The sequence below is a fragment of the Elephas maximus genome, chromosome 18, assembly GCF_024166365.1.
Source record: "Elephas maximus indicus isolate mEleMax1 chromosome 18, mEleMax1 primary haplotype, whole genome shotgun sequence".
Taxonomy (NCBI): domain Eukaryota; kingdom Metazoa; phylum Chordata; class Mammalia; order Proboscidea; family Elephantidae; genus Elephas; species Elephas maximus.
In genome coordinates this window covers 60,992,077-61,010,443 of record NC_064836.1, presented here as the reverse complement: position 1 = coordinate 61,010,443, position 18,367 = coordinate 60,992,077, and the positions used below count along the sequence as shown (strand labels likewise).

Below are 18,367 nucleotides of genomic sequence, written 5' to 3'. Positions count from 1 at the left end.
TTTGGAGTCGGGAGTGCACCGTCCCAGTAGGGGAGCGTTAACCTTGGGGGTGGGGCTCACAGCGGAGGATCTGACCGTGACACCAGCGGGCCAGACCCCCCGGGGGGCAATCTCCACACAGCCAGTACATATAGGCGACGCGCCCCGCAGAAATCTCAGATATAATAGTCACTCCAAGTAAGACAAGCAACTTGGGCTGTATTCTGAGGTGCTACTCTCCTAGCTCTCTGGTCCCTCCCCCACCCTCCCCAGGCGGCTCCATTAACATCCGAATAGCCTGAGCCAGAGGGAGAACTCTGATAGGGATCTGACTGTATTTTTTTTTTAGGGGATTTTCTGGAAAAACTAGTTTCCCAGTGATGGCTCGGAGACAGCAGTCCATATCAAACCACATAAAGAAGCAGACCGTGACAGCTTCTCCAACCCCCCAAACAAAAGAATCAAAATCTTTCCCAAATGAAGATACAGTACTGGAATTATCAGATACAGAATATAAAAAACTAATTTACAGAATGCTTAAAGACATCACAAATGAAATTAGGCAAACTGCAGAAAAAGCCAAGGAATACACTGATAAAACTGTTGAAGAACTTAAAAAGATTATTCAAGAACATAGTGGAAAAATTAATAAGTTGCAAGAATCCATAGAGAGACAGCATGTAGAAATCCAAAAGATTAACAATAAAATTACAGAATTAGACAATGCAATAGGAAGTCAGAGGAGCAGACTCAAGCAATTAGAATGTAGACTGGGACATCTGGAGGACCAGGGAATCAACACCAACATAGCTGAAAAAAAATCAGATAAAAGAATTAAAAAAAATGAAGAAACCCTAAGAATCATGTGGGACTCTATCAAGAAGGATAACTTGCGAGTGATTGGAGTCCCAGAACAGGGAGGGGGGACAGAAAACACAGAGAAAATAGTTGAAGAACTCCTGACACAAAACTTCCCTGACATCATGAAAGACGAAAGGATATCTATCCAGGATGCTCATCGAACCCCATTTAAGATTGATCCAAAAAGAAAAACACCAAGACATATTATCATCAAACTTGCCAAAACCAAAGATAAACAGAAAATTTTAAAAGCAGCCAGGGAGAAAAGAAAGGTTTCCTTCAAGGGAGAATCAATAAGAATAAGTTCAGACTACTCAGCAGAAACCATGCAGGCAAGAAGGGAATGGGACGACGTATACAGAGCACCGAAGGAGAAAAACTGCCAACCAAGGATCATATATCCAGCAAAACTCTCTCTGAAATATGAAGGCGAAATTAAGATATTTACAGATAAACACAAGTTTAGAGAATTTGCAAAAACCAAACCAAGGCTACAAGAAATGCTAAAGGAGATTGTTTGGTCAGATGACCAATAATATCAGGTACCAGTACAATACAAGGTCACATAACAGAACGTCCTGATATCAACTCAAATAGGGAAAGCACAAAAACAAACAAATTAAGGTTAATTCTAAAAAATAAATAAATAAATAAATAAAATAATACACAGAACAGGGAATCATGGAAGTCAATAGGTAAAAGAACACAATAATCAAAAAGAGAGACTAAATACAGGAGGCATTGAACTGCCAGATGAAGAGTGATACAAGGCGATATAGAACGATACAAGTTAGGTTTTTACTTAGAAAAATAGGGGTAAATAATAAGGTAACCACAAAAAGGAATATCAACACCATAACTCAAGAAAAAAGCCAAGAAAAATGTAACGATTCAACTAACATAAAGTTAAACATCATGAAAATGAGGATCTCACAATTTACTAAGAAAAACGCCTCAGCACAAAAAAGTATGTGGAAAAATGAAATGGCCAACAACACACATGAAAAGGCATCAAAATGACAGCACTAAAAACTTATTTATCTATAATTACGCTGAATGTAAATGGACTAAATGCACCAATAAAGAGACAGAGAGTCAAGGACTGGATAAAGAAACACGATCCATCTATATGCTGCCTACAAGAGACACACCTTAGACTTAGAGACACAAACAAACTAAAACTCAAAGGATGGAAAAAAATATATCAAGCAAACAATAAGCAAAAAAGAAGAGGAGTAGCAATATTCATTTCTGACAAAATAGACTTTAGACTTAAATCCACCACAAAGGATAAAAAAGGACACTACGTAATGATAAAAGGGACAATTGATCAGGAAGACATAACCCTATTAAATATTTATGCACCCAATGACAGGGCTGCAAGATACATAAATCAAATTTTAACAGAATTGAAAAGTGAGATAGACACCTCCACATTTATACTAGGAGACTTCAATACACCACTTTCGGAGAAGGACAGGACATCCAGTAAGAAGCTCAATAGAGACACGGAAGACCTACTTACAACAATCAACCAACTTGACCTCATTGACTTATACAGAACTCTCCACCCAACTGCTGCAAAATATACTTTTTTTTCTAGCGCACATGGAACATTCTCTAGAATAGACCACATATTAGGTCATAAAACAAACCTTTGCAGAGTTCAAAACATAGAAATATTACAAAGCATCTTCTCAGACCACAAGGCAATGAAACTTGAAATCAATAACAGAAAAATTAGGGAAAAGAAATCAAATACTTGGAAACTGAACAATAACAATACCCTCCTGAAAAAAGACTGGGTTATAGAAGACATCAAGGAGGGAATAAGGAAATTCATAGAATGCAACGAGAATGAAAATACTTCCTATCAAAACCTCTGGGACACAGCAAAAGCAGTGCTCAGAGGCCAATTTATATCGATAAATGCACACATACAAAAAGAAGAAAGAGCCAAAATCAGAGAACTGTCCCGACAACTTCAACAAATAGAAAGTGAGCAACAAAAGAACCCATCAGGCACCAAAAGAAAACAAATAATAAAAATTAGAGCTGAACTAAATGAATTAGAGACCAGAAAAACAATTGAAAGAACTAACAAAGACAAAAGACGGTTTTTTGAAAAAATTAACAAAATTGATAAAGCATTGGCTAGACTGACTAAAGAAAAACAGGAAAGGAAACAAATAACCCGAATAAGAAACGAGAAGGACCACATCACAACAGAACCAAATGAAATTAAAAGAATCATTTCAGATTACTATGAAAAATTGTACTCTAACAAATTTGAAAACCTAGAAGAAATGGATGAATTCCTGGAAAAACACTACCTACCTAAACTAACACATTCAGAAGTAGAACAACTAAATAGACCCATAACAAAAAAAGAGATTGAAACGGTAATCAAAAAACTTCCAACAAAAAAAAGTCCTGGCCCGGACGGCTTCACTGCAGAGTTCTACCAAACCTTCAGAGAAGACTTAACACCACTACTACTAAAGGTATTCCAAAGCATAGAAAATGACGGAATACTACCCAACTCATTCTATGAAGCTACCATCTCCCTGATACCAAAACCAGGTAAAGACATTACAAAAAAAGAAAATTACAGACCCATATCCCTCATGAACATAGATGCAAAAATCCTCAACAAAATTCTAGGCAACAGAATCCAACAACACATCAAAAAAATAATTCACCCTGACCAAGTGGGATTTATACCAGGTATGCAAGGCTGGTTTAATATCAGAAAAACCATTAATGTAATCCATCACATAAATAAAACAAAAGATAAAAACCACATGATCTTATCAATTGATGCAGAAAAGGCATTTGACAAAGTTCAACACCCATTTATGATAAAAACTCTTACCAAAATAGGAATTGAAGGAAAATTCCTCAACATAATAAAGGGTATCTATGCAAAGCCAACAGCCAATATCACTCTAAATGGAGAGAACCTGAAAGCATTTCCCTTGAGAATGGGAACCAGACAAGGATGCCCTTTATCACCGCTCTTATTCAACATCGTACTTGAAGTCCTAGCCAGGGCAATTAGGCTAGACAAAGAAATAAAGGGTATCTGGATTGGCAAGGAGGAAGTAAAATTATCTCTATTTGCAGATGACATGATCTTATACACAGAAAACCCTAAGGAATCCTCCAGAAAACTACTGAAACTAATAGAAGAGTTTGGCAGAGTCTCAGGTTATAAAATAAACATACAAAAATCACTTGGTTTGCTCTACATCAACAAAAAGAAAACCGAAGAGGAAATAACCAAATCAATACCATTCACAATAGCCCCCAAGAAGATAAAATACTTAGGAATAAATCTTACCAAGGATGTAAAAGACCTATACACAGAAAACTACAAAGCTCTACTACAAGAAATTCAAAAGGACATACTTAAGTGGAAAAACATACCCTGCTCATGGATAGGAAGACTTAACATAGTAAAAATGTCTATACTACCAAAAGCCATCTATACATATAATGCACTTCCGATCCAAATTCCAATGTCATATTTTAAGGGGATAGAGAAACAAATCACCAATTTCATATGGAAGGGAAAGAACCCCTGGATAAGCAAAGCATTACTGAAAAAGAAGAAGAAAGTGGGAGGCCTCACTCTACCTGATTTCAGAACCTATTATACAGCTACAGTAGTCAAAACAGCCTGGTACTGGTACAACAACAGGCACATAGACCAATGGAACAGAATTGAGAATCCAGATATAAATCCATCCATGTATGAGCAGCTGATATTTGACAAAGGACCAGTGTCAGTCAATTGGGGAAATAATAGTCTTTTTAACAAATGGTGCTGGCATAATTGGATATCCATTTGCAAAAAAATGAAACAGGACCCATACCTTACACCATGCACAAAAACTAACTCCAAGTGGATCAAAGACCTAAACATAAAGACTAAAACGATAAAGATCATGGAAGAAAAAATTGGGACAACCCTAGGAGCCCTAATACAGGGCATAAACAGAATACAAAACATTACCAAAAATGATGAAGAGAAACCAGATAACTGGGAGCTCCTAAAAATCAAACACCTATGCTCATCTAAAGACTTCATCAAAAGAGTAAAAAGACCACCTACAGACTGGGAAAGAATTTTCAGCTATGACATCTCCGACCAACGCCTGATCTCTAAAATCTACATGATTCTGTCAAAACTCAACCACAAAAAGACAAACAACCCAATCAAGAAGTGGGCAAAGGATATGAACACACATTTCACTAAAGAAGATATTCAGGCAGCCAACGGATACATGAGAAAATGCTCCCGATCATTAGCCATTAAAGAAATGCAAATTAAAACTACGATGAGATTCCATCTCACACCAACTAGGCTGGCATTAATCCAAAAAACACAAAATAATAAATGTTGGAGAGGCTGCGGAGAGATTGGAACTCTCATACACTGCTGGTGGGAATGTAAAATGGTACAACCACTTTGGAAATCCATCTGGCGTTATCTTAAACAGTTAGAAATAGAACTACCATACAACCCAGAAATCCCACTCCTCGGAATATACCCTAGAGATACAAGAGCCTTCACACAAACAGATATATGCACACCCATGTTTATTGCAGCTCTGTTTACAATAGCAAAAAGCTGGAAGCAACCAAGGTGTCCGTCAACGGACGAATGGGTAAATAAATCGTGGTATATTCACACAATGGAATACTACGCATCGATGAAGAACAGTGACGAATCTCTGAAACATTTCATAACATGGAGGAATATGAAAGGCATTATGCTGAGCGAAATGAATCAGAGGCAAAAAGACAAATATTGTATAAGACCACTATTATAAGATCTTGAGAAATAGTAAAAACTGAGAAGAACACATACTTTTGTGGTTACAAAGGGGGGAGGGAGGGAGGGAGGGAGAGGGTTTTTTATTGATTAATCAGTAGATAAGAACTGCTTTGGGTGAACGGAAAGACAACACTCAATACATGGAAGGTCAGCTCAATTGGACTGGACTAAAAGCAAAGAGGTTTCCAGGATAAAATGAATGCTTCAAAGGTCAGCGGAGCAGGGGCGGGGGTCTGGGGAACATGGTTTGAGGGGACTTCTAAGTCAACTGAAAAATAATTCTATTATGAAAACATTCTGCATCCCACTTTGAAATGTGGCGTCTGGGGTCCTAAATGCTAACAAGCGGCCATCTAAGATGCATCAGTTGGTCTCAACCCACCTGGAGCAAAGGAAAATGAAGAACACCAAGGTCACACAACAACTAAGAACCCAAGAGACAGAAAGGGCCACATGAACCAGAGACCTACATCATCCTGAGACCAGAAGAACTTGTTGGTGCCCGGCCACAATCGATGACTGCCCTGTCAGGGAGCACAACAGAGAACTCCTGAGGGAGCAGGAGATCAGTGGGATGCAGACCCCAAATTCTCATAAAAAGACCATACTTAATGGTCTGACTGCGACTAGAGGAATCCCAGCGGCAATGCTCTCCAGACCTTCTGTCGGCACAGGACAGGAACCATCCCCGAAGACAATTCACCAGACATGAAAGGGACTGGTCAGCGGGGGGGAGAGAGATGCTGATGAAGAGTGAGCTAATTAAATCAGGTGGACACTTGAGAGTGTGTTGGCAACTCTTGACTGGAGGAGGGATGGGAAGATAGAGAGAGAGGCAAGCTGGCAAAATTGGCACGAAACAAGAGACTGAAAGGGCTGACTCAATAGGGGGAGAGCAAGTGGGAGAAGGGAGTAAGATGTATGTAAACTTGCATGTGACAGACTGATTGGATTTGTAAATGTTCACTTGAAGCTTAATAAAAGTTAATTAAAAAAAAAAAATTTTCAGGCAGAGAATCAAGGAAGGTGGTGGGAAAAGCTAATCTTTTGTATCAACCAGTCATTCTTGTTAGAATCCCAAAGGACGCTCTATCTGTTCTTTACTGCAGGTCCAAATGAGCATATCTAAATTAGTTTTCAGACTAAAACCTAAATTTTTGTTTTCCAAAGGAATATATGGCTGTCGCTCTCAGTAGGGAGAGCTTTTCAATGTTTTCTTTGAATTCATTTTCCACTCTCCTTATTCTTTGGAATCAATTCCAAAGTAAGACAAACAGAAAGCCCTATCAAATCATTCAAAATGTTTACCTACAACTAATCTGTCTCCAGCTCATCATGAAATGAATCCTTATATTATAAGATTTCAAGCTATTTTTACCTTGGTCATTAGATTGCTTTTACATGTATAAAACCAAAACTAACCGAACCCACTGCAATCGAGTCAATTCCAACTCATACCGACCCTATAGGACAGAGTAGAACTGCCCCACAGAGTTTCCAAGGAGTGCCTGGTGGATTTGAACTGCTAACCTTTTGGTTAGCAGCTGTAGGTCTTAACCACTATGCCACCAGGTTTTCCTTTACATGTATAGTAAAGAATTTTCACAGTAGGGTAATTGTTTATCTTATGTTTCATTTTATTATGCAAGTACCTTAGTTTTGTCATAATTCAGTAGATAATATGCATGAATGAACCTTGAAGACATTATGCTGAGTGAAATAAGTTAATCACAAAAGAACAAATATTATTTAATCTCACTTACTGAAATGACAAGAATAGGTAGGTAAATATATGGAGACCAGCGGTTATTAGTGGTTACGGGGGATGGGAAGGGAGAGGGAGAGGGGGCATCACTCTCTGGGAAAGAGTGAGTTTTTGTTTATGGTGATGGGAAAATTGACATTAATTAAGGACAATGGTTACACAACTTGACTAATGTAAATGATATCACAGAAAAAGGGCAAAACATCAAAGGTTATATTACATATAATTTTACAGCAACAGCCACACCTAAAAAACAGAAGAAAAGAAAGAAAATACAGCCACTGATACTACTTAAACCCAAAAACCAAACCCAACGCCATTGAGTCGATTCCAACTCATAGCAACCCTGTAGGACAGAGTAGAGCTGCCCCATAGAGTTTCCAAGGAGCACCTGGTGGATTCGAACTGCTGACCCTTTGGTTGGCAGCCATAGCACTTAACCACTATTCCACCAGGGTTTCCTGATACCACTTAGGTACACAAAATGCCTCATGGGATTCGTTTTCTTGGTTCAAGTATTTAAGATCATGACTTTGTGGGACAATTTAGTCAATTATCCTTATAAAGTTCTTAATGTTTCTGTCCTACCTCCTAGTTCAGTGAATAGTGCCTGGGGTCTTAAAAGCTTGTGAGTGGACATCCAAGATAAAATAATTGATCTCTATTTGCCTGGAGCAGCAAAGAAAGGAGACCCAAGAATCTATAAAGAAACTGAACCTCAGGCCTAACTGCCTCCATGAACTACTGCTTCCTTAGCCTTGAGACCAGAAGAACTGGATGGGGCCTAGCTACCATTACTGAACATTTTGATCAAGTTCTTAATAGATGGGTCCTGGTCAAAAGGGAGAAAACGTAGAACAGGATTTCAAATTCCTATGAAACCAGACTTACTGGACCCATTGAGAATGGAGGAGCCCCCAAATCAATTGCCCTGAGAGAACCTTTAAGCCTTGAACCAAAACTATTCACTGAAGTCACCTTTAAATCAAATAACATTTTAGCTCATTTAGTAAAAATATGTTTACTTTAGCATTACACTTCTTTAAAGGATTATCTATGTAAAAGCAGTAACTCTAAAGCATAGAGGAGAAGTTTAGGGGCAATGAGTCTAAGTTGATGGAAATGAAATAATTTGGGTAGAGATAGCCAGAATGATGACACAACATGAAAAACATAACCAATGTCACTGAACTGTACATGTAGAAATAGTTGAATGGATATATGGGTATATATATCCCAGTGCCAAAACCAAACCCAGTGCCATTGAGTTGATTCCGACTCATAGCGACCGTATAGGACAAAGTAGAACTGCCCCATAAAGTTTCCAAGGAGTGCCTGGCAGATTCAAACTGCCGACCTTTTGGTTAGCAGCCTTAGCACTTAACCACTACACACCAGGGTTTCCCAGACATATATATACCCAACAAAAATAAAATAAATATTAAAAAATAGATAATATACAGTTAGTGGGACCAATTCTAGCTTGCCTAAAGATACTCTTAAGAAAGTAATCCAAGGCGGCAAAACTTTATTTTATTTTTTGCAGTGTCTATTAAATACTATTCTTATATTTGTTTTGTGGTTATCCTTTGTTTAATAAAACATTCATTATAATTTGATAACATTTCAAAAATAATTGAAAAAAAACAACAGCATATGTGATAGGAAGAAGGAAGAATATAACAGAAGAAAAGAGATAATTTTAAATTCTGAGAAAAAGAAAGAATGCATTTTTAACTTTCTTATGGTTTAGAAATATAGGAACCCTAGGAACTTTATCTTCCAGATAAAAGATCTCCAAAAAATGATATTTTAGGAATATCATTAATATTAAGTAAATTTTTACAGATAAGTCACCTTTTTTTAACCTTTCTACCTATGTTGTTGTTAGGTGCTCGGTCCTGTGCCACCCTCACAATCTTTGTTATGCTTGAGCCCATTGTTGCAGACACTGTGTCAATCCATCTCATTGAGGGGCTTCCTCTTTTTTTACTGACCTGCTACTTTACTAAGCACGACATCCTTTTCTGGGGACTGATCCTCCTGATAATATGTCCAAAGCATGTGAGACATAGTCTTGCCATCCTTGCTTCTAAGGAGCATTCTGGTTGTACTTCTTCCAAGACAGATTTGTTCATTCTTTTGGCAGTCCATGGTATAGTCAACATTCTTCACCAACACCACAATTCAGAGGCATCGATTCTTCCATCTTCCTTACGTATTGTCCAGCTTTTGCATGCATATGGGGTGAAGGAAACACCGTGGCTTGGGTCAAGTGCACGTCTTTGCTTTTTAACACTTTAAAGAAGTCTTTTGCAGCAGATTTGCCCAATGCAACGTGTCTTTTGACTTCTTAACTGCTGCTTCCATGGGTATTGACTGTGGATCTGAGTAGAATGAAATCCTTGATAACTTCAATCTTTTCTCCATTTATCATGATGTTGTTTATTGGCCCAGCTGTGAGGATTTTTGTTTTCTTTATGTTGAGGTGTAATACATTCTGAAAACTGTGGTCTTTGATAGTCATCATAGTTGCGTCATCTGCATAATGCAGGTTAAAGACTCTCCTCTAATCCTGGTGCCCTGTTCTTCTTCATAAAGTCCAGTTTCTTGGATTATTTGCTCAGCATACAGACTGAATAAGAGTGGAGAAAGGATACAACACTGATACACACCTTTCCTGACTTTAAACTATGCAGAATTCCCTTATTCTGTTCCAATGGACTGCCTCTTGATCTATGTACCGGTTCCTCATGAGCACAATTAAGTGTTCTGGAATTCCCATTCTTTGCAAGGAAAATTTTGCTGAAGATCATTCAAAAGTGTCTGCAACAGTACATCAACAGGGAACTCCCATAAATTCAAGCTTGATTCAGAAGAGAATGTGGAACAAGGGATATCATTGCTGATGTCGGGTAGATTCTGACTGAAAGCAGAGAATACCTGAAAGATGTCTACCTGTGTTTTATCAACTGTGCAAAGGCATTCTACTGTGTGGATCATAACAAATTATGGATTCTGCCTTTAGTTCATCCATAATTCCGTATTATCTCCTGAGGTAGGCAAACAGTAAAAGAGGTGGGAATAAACTACATGTAAAAAATTAAAGTTAACCTTAAAAAAAGTGGAGTAGAGACAGAGAAAGTAAAAAGAGAAAGTCCACTTAATTCATATAAGTAATACCACTTATAATTATGCTTGAGCAATTCCTCCAAAGGTATACAAATTTGATCATCTCACTTCTAGCACTAGCGCCCCATTGCCCACAGGGACACAGGGCAGGGCATACAAGGCCCAGCAAGGTCTGGCTTCTACCCCTGTCTCCCTTCTACCCGCTTCTTCTCCCATCCATATCCAGTGCAACAGCAGCATTCAAACATGGGCCTGGCCATTTCACGCTCTCGCTTTCTCTTGCTTCTTCATGGGCTAGAACCTTCCTTTTCAAGATTGCTTTACCATCAATTTTCCTAAAAAGGCTTCTCTAATCCCACAAGCACTCCCCCTTCCCTGTTCCCTTTATATTTCTATAATCCTACCAAACATGTTGCAAGACAAACGTATTTCCTCCTGATTTACTGCAGTCTGCATGCATAAAGATAGAAAATATATGATTCACCTTAAAAGAATCATATGTGATATGGTCTCAATCAAACATTTACTAATAATTGATGTGTCAGTATTTGCTGATAGCATCCAGGATTTGGATAACATCCAAACGTGAAACAGAAATGGCAAAAGGAGGGAGGCCATGGACAGGAAGGGCACGATAATTCTCCTTTCCTTTAATTGGACATTCGCTGCAATCTCTCGCTTTATTTTTTTTCTTCCTTCTTATCCCTCAGAACAGTGTAATGCTCTGTTTTTAAGTGCTTCTGGGCACCCACTGAAGTTCTTGAGTGCTGCAAACATTTACTACAGTGGCTGCTAACTGAAAGGTTAAAGGTTTGAGTTCACCCAGAGCTGCAGGGAAGAAAGGCCTGGCCACCTGTTTCAGAAATATCGATCATTGAAAACGTTATGGAGCATAGTTCTACTCTGACACACGTGGGACCACCATAAGTCGGAGTTGACTTGGCAGCAACTGCTTGTTTTTTGAGCCCCCACTGAGCTGCCAGTGAGAGCCCTGTTTAAGGCTCTTCCTGTGTTCCGTGACCATGTTGTCTATTGCCTGCTTCAGACAATAATAAGTGAGACAACTCATACCACCAGAGATCCTGAGAAATTAATCATGATATAAACCTTTAATTGAATGAAGTCCTATTTACACGTTATTGAAATGTTGAAGAAGTCAATGAAGCCCAAGACTAGAAAGTGGCACCAGAACTTGGAGACTGTCGTCTCTAGGCTTAGAGAGTTGTCTAGAGTGTGATCCCATTCATTAATTCCCTAATCTGGCTTTCCATGCAAAAGGCCAACCCAGTAGGGAGTTTGTACAGTTAGCCTAATACTCGTTTTTGGTTACCTTTGTCTTCTAAATCTTAACCGTAGGTACAGAGGCAAGGGCTTTAGACATGTACTCAGAAATATGTCTGCACATGTTCTCTGACTGAATACATTCTCTCAGTCTGGCGCCAAACCATTACCTTTCATTCCACCTGTCTCTTTCTTAGCAAGATCATAGAATGGCTTCAGTCTTCTACGAAGTACCATAATATGCCTAGCCCTGGAAACCCTACCTGCATAAGCTCCTCCCAGAGTGTGGTCTAGGGGAAACAAAAAAGTTTGAAGAATCTATGGAATCTCACAACCCCAGCTCATCCTCTCTGACGTCCACAACGTGCGCACTGGCTCGGAACTCCTTTACCTTTGCCTTTGATGGCGTTACTCTTTTTCTGCTGAACATGATTTTATCATTACCTGGTGCCTTTAAGGAACTCCCACCGTTCTTGATTCTCTGTGGGATGGAAAAAAATGTCCAATGCCTCCAACCACCACCAAGAGCAGTCACTTTGGACCTTGACTACTCTAGTAATCCATTCAAACTTCAAAATTTACTCAATTAGCTGCAATATCTGAGCTTAGGGAAAGCAAGGGAGTGAGATGAAAACATTACATTTTATATCCACCATACTCTCAGACCTTTTCTCCTCAGGTTGGAATACCCATTTGAATATAAACTATGAGGGCAAGTGTACTGGTTATCTCTTGACTTGTAACAAATTACTTCAAAACTTTGCAGCTTAAAACAAAACATTTACTATTTCGCAGTTTCTGTGGCTCAGGGTTCCAGGCACAGCTTTGCTGGATTCCTTACTTGAGGATCTTCCATAAGGCTGCAGTCAAGTTGTTGGCAGGGGTTACAGTCATCTCAAGGCTCAAAGGGGGAAGGTTACTCCTAGAAGCTCACTGTATAGCTATTTAGCAAGGCTCAGAAGATGCATTTCCAAGTTTACTCACATGGCTGGTGGCAGGCTTCAGGTCCTCCCTGGGTGTGGTGGAAGTCATCAGCTCCTTAATACATTGGCCTCTCTGTGGGGCGGTTCAAAACATTGGCCGCATGCTTTCCCAAGAATGAGGACTCCAGGCAACAGAGAAGAGAGGTAAAGCAAGATGGAAGTTAGAGTCATTTTGTAACCTAATCTCAGTATTGATGTCCAATCAATTTTGCCATAGTCTATCCCTGATGGAGCAGTGGTTAAGTGCTTGGCCTCTAACTGAAAAGTCGGCAGTTTGAACCTACCAGCAACTTCAAGGGAGAAAGATGTGGTAGTCTGCTTCCGTAAAGGCTGACCGCGTTGGAAACACTTTGGGGCAGTTCTACTCTGTCCTATAGGGCTGCTATGAGTCAGAATCCATGCAAGGTCAAGGAGTGTTCATTAGATATGAGTCATTGGGTACCACCCATACTCAGGAGAGGGATTACAGAAGGGTGTGAAAACTAGGAGACAAAGACATTAGAGACCATCTTAAATTCAGTCTACCACAGCAGATTAGTTTTTGTTTTCATCTCTGTAATCTAGAACAACTAGTACCTAGAAAACAAAAGCAAAAATCCATTGTCGTCTTTTCTGCTCACAGTGACCCTATAGGACAGAATAGAACTGCTTCATAGATTTTCCAAGGAGCAGCTGGTGGATTCGAACTGCCAACCTTTTGGTTAGCAGCCAAACTCTTAATCATTATGCCACCGGACCCGAGGATTCAATAAATATTTGTTCAGTGAATGAACGAATAGGAGTGGAAACATGGCATCATTCCACATTTCTATACAGTGTTTGAAATCATAGAAAATTTAACACGGTATAACCTAACTCACAATGCTTGTAACAGCTAAAATATATAAATATATTTTTCTTCTAGGGTTGCTATGAGTCAGAATCGACTCAATCGCAACAGGCTTGGTTTTTTGGTTTATATTATTATGTTACATTAAAAAATCAGAATCAAATTTAGCGTCTCTTCCAGAAGGCATTAGAACAAGGCTACCACTTACTGACTCCCTCTGTGTATTTCCTGGTATTCTGCTAGAAACTTCGTCATTTTATGACATATGGGAATAGATAATATGGTTGAAGATAAGGCAGTCTATTTTAAGAACTTAACAGTTACTGAAAGGCTTTTATGCTTCAAGTTAAGGAAAGCAAAAGAATGTTACACTGAGGGTAGGCATGCTATTTATTCTTGGATTTTTTTTTTTTTTTTAACAGCATGTTGATGTTTTGGAGGGGAATTATAAATGACTTAAGTAAGGATAAGGGAAAAATACATCTTATTCAGCATGGATGTTGGGTATCAAAATTATATCTAAAAGTACTGTAGTTCTTTAATATTTTTAATGTCATTATTCAGCGTTGTTTCAAGAATTAGGTTACTTATAATCAAAATTTTAGAATTTCTGATCATTTGTTAGGCTTCCTTAAATGTGTTAAGTTGGGATAGCATTTACTTCTTTCGAATGTGAAAGATGCAATCTGGGGTTTGTTCAAAAGACATAGGCCAGTTTAAGGAGAAAATTGGAACATTCCACAGTAGTGCATTGGACAATCCCTGAGAAAAGGTTGTACAATATATTGTCAAATCTTCCCAACAAGAATGACAAGATCCTAAGCTATTTGGAGGTTGGTATACTGTGGGGAGAGAATGCAAATAAGTTTCATGTATTAGCCAACTCAGAACAATTGGAAGTGACTACTTAAAGCCACGTAATGAGAAGATGACAAGGGCACGCCCAGATTTTAGCAGATGTATGCAGTTACCAGTAATGACTGCCAATTATGGAGAGAAGGGAGGAATAGCACAACTGCAAGATATTTATTTATCATCTTGATTATCATGAGATAATGATGGCAATAAAACAGAATCATATGTTCCTTTCCTACTTCATAGTTCTTCGCAGAGCCAATGACGAAAAATATTTATATATTTCTACTCTAATAACGAGTACTCCTAAGCACCTAACTTACAATGAAATCAACACTAAGTCCCTTCTGTCCACAAATGTTTATGGTTCTATAAGATCCACTTATGCAATGTTATTTTAAGTAAGGAGAAACATTTCTCCCCTTACTACAGTACCATGATGTTATTGTATTGTATTTATTTTATAATCTCTCAGATTCTGACTTTGCTACCCATGTTTCAAAATGATGCTTTACACGCACATATGTGTTTTTATCTTCCTAAACATTCCTACCTCAATAGGACTTTTAAAAATATATTTTTCTCTTAAACCATTAACTAGTTAAGCCATCCAAAACCTGTTACCATCAAGTCAATTCTGACACATAGTGACCCTGTATGACAGAGTAGAACTGCCCCACGGGGTGACCAAGGTTATAATCGGCACTGAAGCAGACTGCCACATCTTTCTCCCACGGAGTGGCTGATGGGTTTGAACCACCAACCTTTTGGTTAGCAGCCAAGTGCCTAACCACCATGCCACCAAACCAAACTTATTGCAGTTGAGTCCATTCCAACTCATAGTGACCCTATAGGACAGAGTAGAACTGCCCCACAGGGTTTCCAAGGAGCAACTGGTGGATTCGAACTGCTGACCTTTTGGTGAGTAGCCGAGCTCTGGACCGCTGTGCCACCAGAACACGCTTAACCAGTTAAGCAGTTGCCGTCCATTCGATTCCAACTGCTGGCGACTCCACGTGTGTCAGAGTAGAATTTTGCTCCATAGGGTTTTCAATGGCTGGTTTTTGAGAAGTGAATCAACAGATTTTCTTCCAAGGTACCTCTGAGTGGATCCACCACCAACTTTTTAGCTGGCAAAACGTTAAGTGGACTCCTCTTCCAAATGTGTTAGCTATATTCCAAAATTATGCTAATGTTACTAAAATAAGCTTCAGAACTTACTTCACAACTCTGCTGAAAGAATACATGACACCGAAAACCAAAACCAAAACCCATTGCCATCCAGCTGATTTTGTTCTTTGGCCGCCTTATGTGGGTGCAGTAGGATTTTCAAGGTTGTGGCCTTTTGGAAGCACATCACCAGGTCTTTCTTCAGAGGTGGTTTTGGGTGAGTTCTACCTGCCATCCTTTCAGTTAGTAGTCAGGGGCTTAGCTAGTGCATCACCTAGGGACTCCTGTTTGTTGTTGTGTGACATCAAGTTGATTCTGACTCCTAGTGACCCTATAAGACAGAGTAGAACTTCTCCATAGGGTTTCCTAGGCTGCAATCTTTATGGGAGCAGAATGTTAGCTAGGGATTTTCTCCTGCAGAGTTGCTAGCGGGTTCAATTTCTGTTGTTAGAGAAGTTTGATAGCCTGACAATATTTTAGTTAAACCAAAACAAAACCCATTGCCATCAAGTCGATTCCAACTCATAACAACCCTATAGGACAGAGTAGAACTGTGCCATAGGGTTTCAAAGGAGGCTAGTGGATTCAAACTGCCGATCTTTTGATTAGCAGTGAAGCTTTTAACCACTGCACCACCAGGGGTGTTTTAATTGTTATTGTTTTAAGTCAGGAGGCATTAAGAGCTGAATTACTCACTTATGAAAGAGTGTTAAAAAAAATTAAAATTAAAAGATGGAATTTCTTAAGAAATTAGAATATTTGAAAGGGAATAGAAACAAGATTGACTAAAGAGCATCTCCTTAAAACTTAAATTCAGCTCTTAAATTAAAATGATAAGCAGAATTCCAGCATAGCAAATAGACAGTGTCATAATTCTAAGGTTAAAAACTTCTTAGACGCTTTTGTAAATGAAATTGTTTTCTTAATCTCCTTTCTGGATTTCTCATTGCTGGTGTATAGAACTATAAATGATTTTTGTGTGTCAACTTTGTATCCTGCAATCTTGCTGAATTTATGAATTAGTTCTAACAGTTTTTAGTGTGTGTACATGTTAATTCTTTTGGATCTGCTACATGTGAGATCATGTCATCTGCAAACAGATCATTTTCCTTTCCCATCTGGATTCCTTTTATTTATTTATTCTTGCCCAATTGCTCTGGCTAGAACTTCCAGCACTATGTTTAATAAAAGTAGTGAAAGTGGGCATCCTTGTCTTGTTCCTGATCTAAGGGGAAAAGCTTTCAGTCTTTCAGCATTGAATATGGTGTTAAGTATGGCCTTTTTTTATGTATGCACTCTACCCTGTTCAGAAGTAGAGAAATTGGAACCATTGTGCATTGCTAGTGGGAATTGAAAATGGTGCAGGGATTATGGAAAACAGTTTGGCAGTTCCTCAAAAACTTAAACATAGAATTACCATAAAAATTCTATTGCTAAGTTTACACCCAAAACACTTGAAAGCAGAGACTCAAACAGACTTGTACATCATTGTTTATTACAGCATTATTCACAATATCCAAAAGGTAGAAACAACCCAGATGTCTATCAATAAATGAATGGATAAACAAAATGTGGTATATGTGTACAATGAAATAGTATGCAGCCATAAAAAAGGAATGAGGTTCATAGACATGCTATGACATGGATGAACCTGGCAGACATTCTGCTAAGTAAAATAAGCTGGGCACAAAAAAGATAAACACTGTATTTTTCCACTTACATGAGGTATCTAGAAGAGGCAAATTCGTTGTGAAATCTCTGAGTTCCCTTAAATTGAGCAAGGCAGATGTGAGATTCCTTACCTGACCCTTAAGCTCCCTCATGACTAATCTTCCAAGTAAGACTTTCTCACTACCAACATTTAAGGAGAAAATGAGAAGTGTCAGTTAAGGTATTATTTTCTATTGATTAAAAGAACCAACCATTAAAGTATCAGTTATTTGCTGGAAAATGAAGAATCATATTTTGTTTCATATCATTTTACAGCAAAAACTTCAATGTAAAGCACAATGTGATTATAAACCTGAAAGGGGCACAGGATAGGGGTAAACCTCAATCCTGTAGAGTTAATAGGCTTCAGGGGACCTGTGAACTTTTTGAAACTGTAAGAAATTTTATGTTGATGAAGATGTTTCTAACAAGAAGACCCATAGAGAGAGAGAGAAAGAAGGGAAGGATGACTCCAAGGTTTGCAGCCTGAACAACTGAAAGGATGAAGATGCCATCAGTTGGCAAAGGGATGACTTCAAGTGGAACAGGTTTGGGAGAGTTTGAGATGTCTACTAGTCGCTATGAGTTGGAATCGACTCGATGGCAGTGGGTTTGGTCTGGTTGACTAGACAAACTAGTATTTCCAGTTTTATGCAAATGCTAATCTAGTTTTGCTCCCAAGTGCATATAGAGCCAACCTGAATTAGCTAGACACAGGATGGTCAGGAAAGTACACACATGAAGAAACTATATAAATATGCTTCCAGAAATCCTAGACCACATTTCTTCTTAGTAGCCATTCCTAGTTTTATGCAAATGCTAATCTAGTTTTACTCCCAAGGGCACATAAATGCAAAGAAAAGTTTCACCTTTGAGAAAGAAAGCACTTTGCTTCCATATGTATTTTTTGTTGGTGCACCAGTGATATATAGCTATTAAATATGGTTATAAATATTTAA

At 38.6% G+C, this 18,367-nt stretch overlaps 1 long non-coding RNA gene across 6 annotated transcripts in view; it reads right to left on the bottom strand.

Moving 5' to 3' along the window:
* LOC126061586 (uncharacterized) overlaps positions 1-14,107 on the bottom strand; it is a 33,016-nt gene extending 18,909 nt beyond the window's left edge. For all 6 annotated transcript variants that reach the window (XR_007513841.1, XR_007513839.1, XR_007513844.1 and 3 more), the window contains exon 1: positions 12,846-14,107. This is a non-coding gene — a long non-coding RNA (uncharacterized LOC126061586). The remainder of the gene's footprint in view (positions 1-12,845) is intronic.
* Between the last annotated feature and the right edge of the window lie 4,260 nt (positions 14,108-18,367).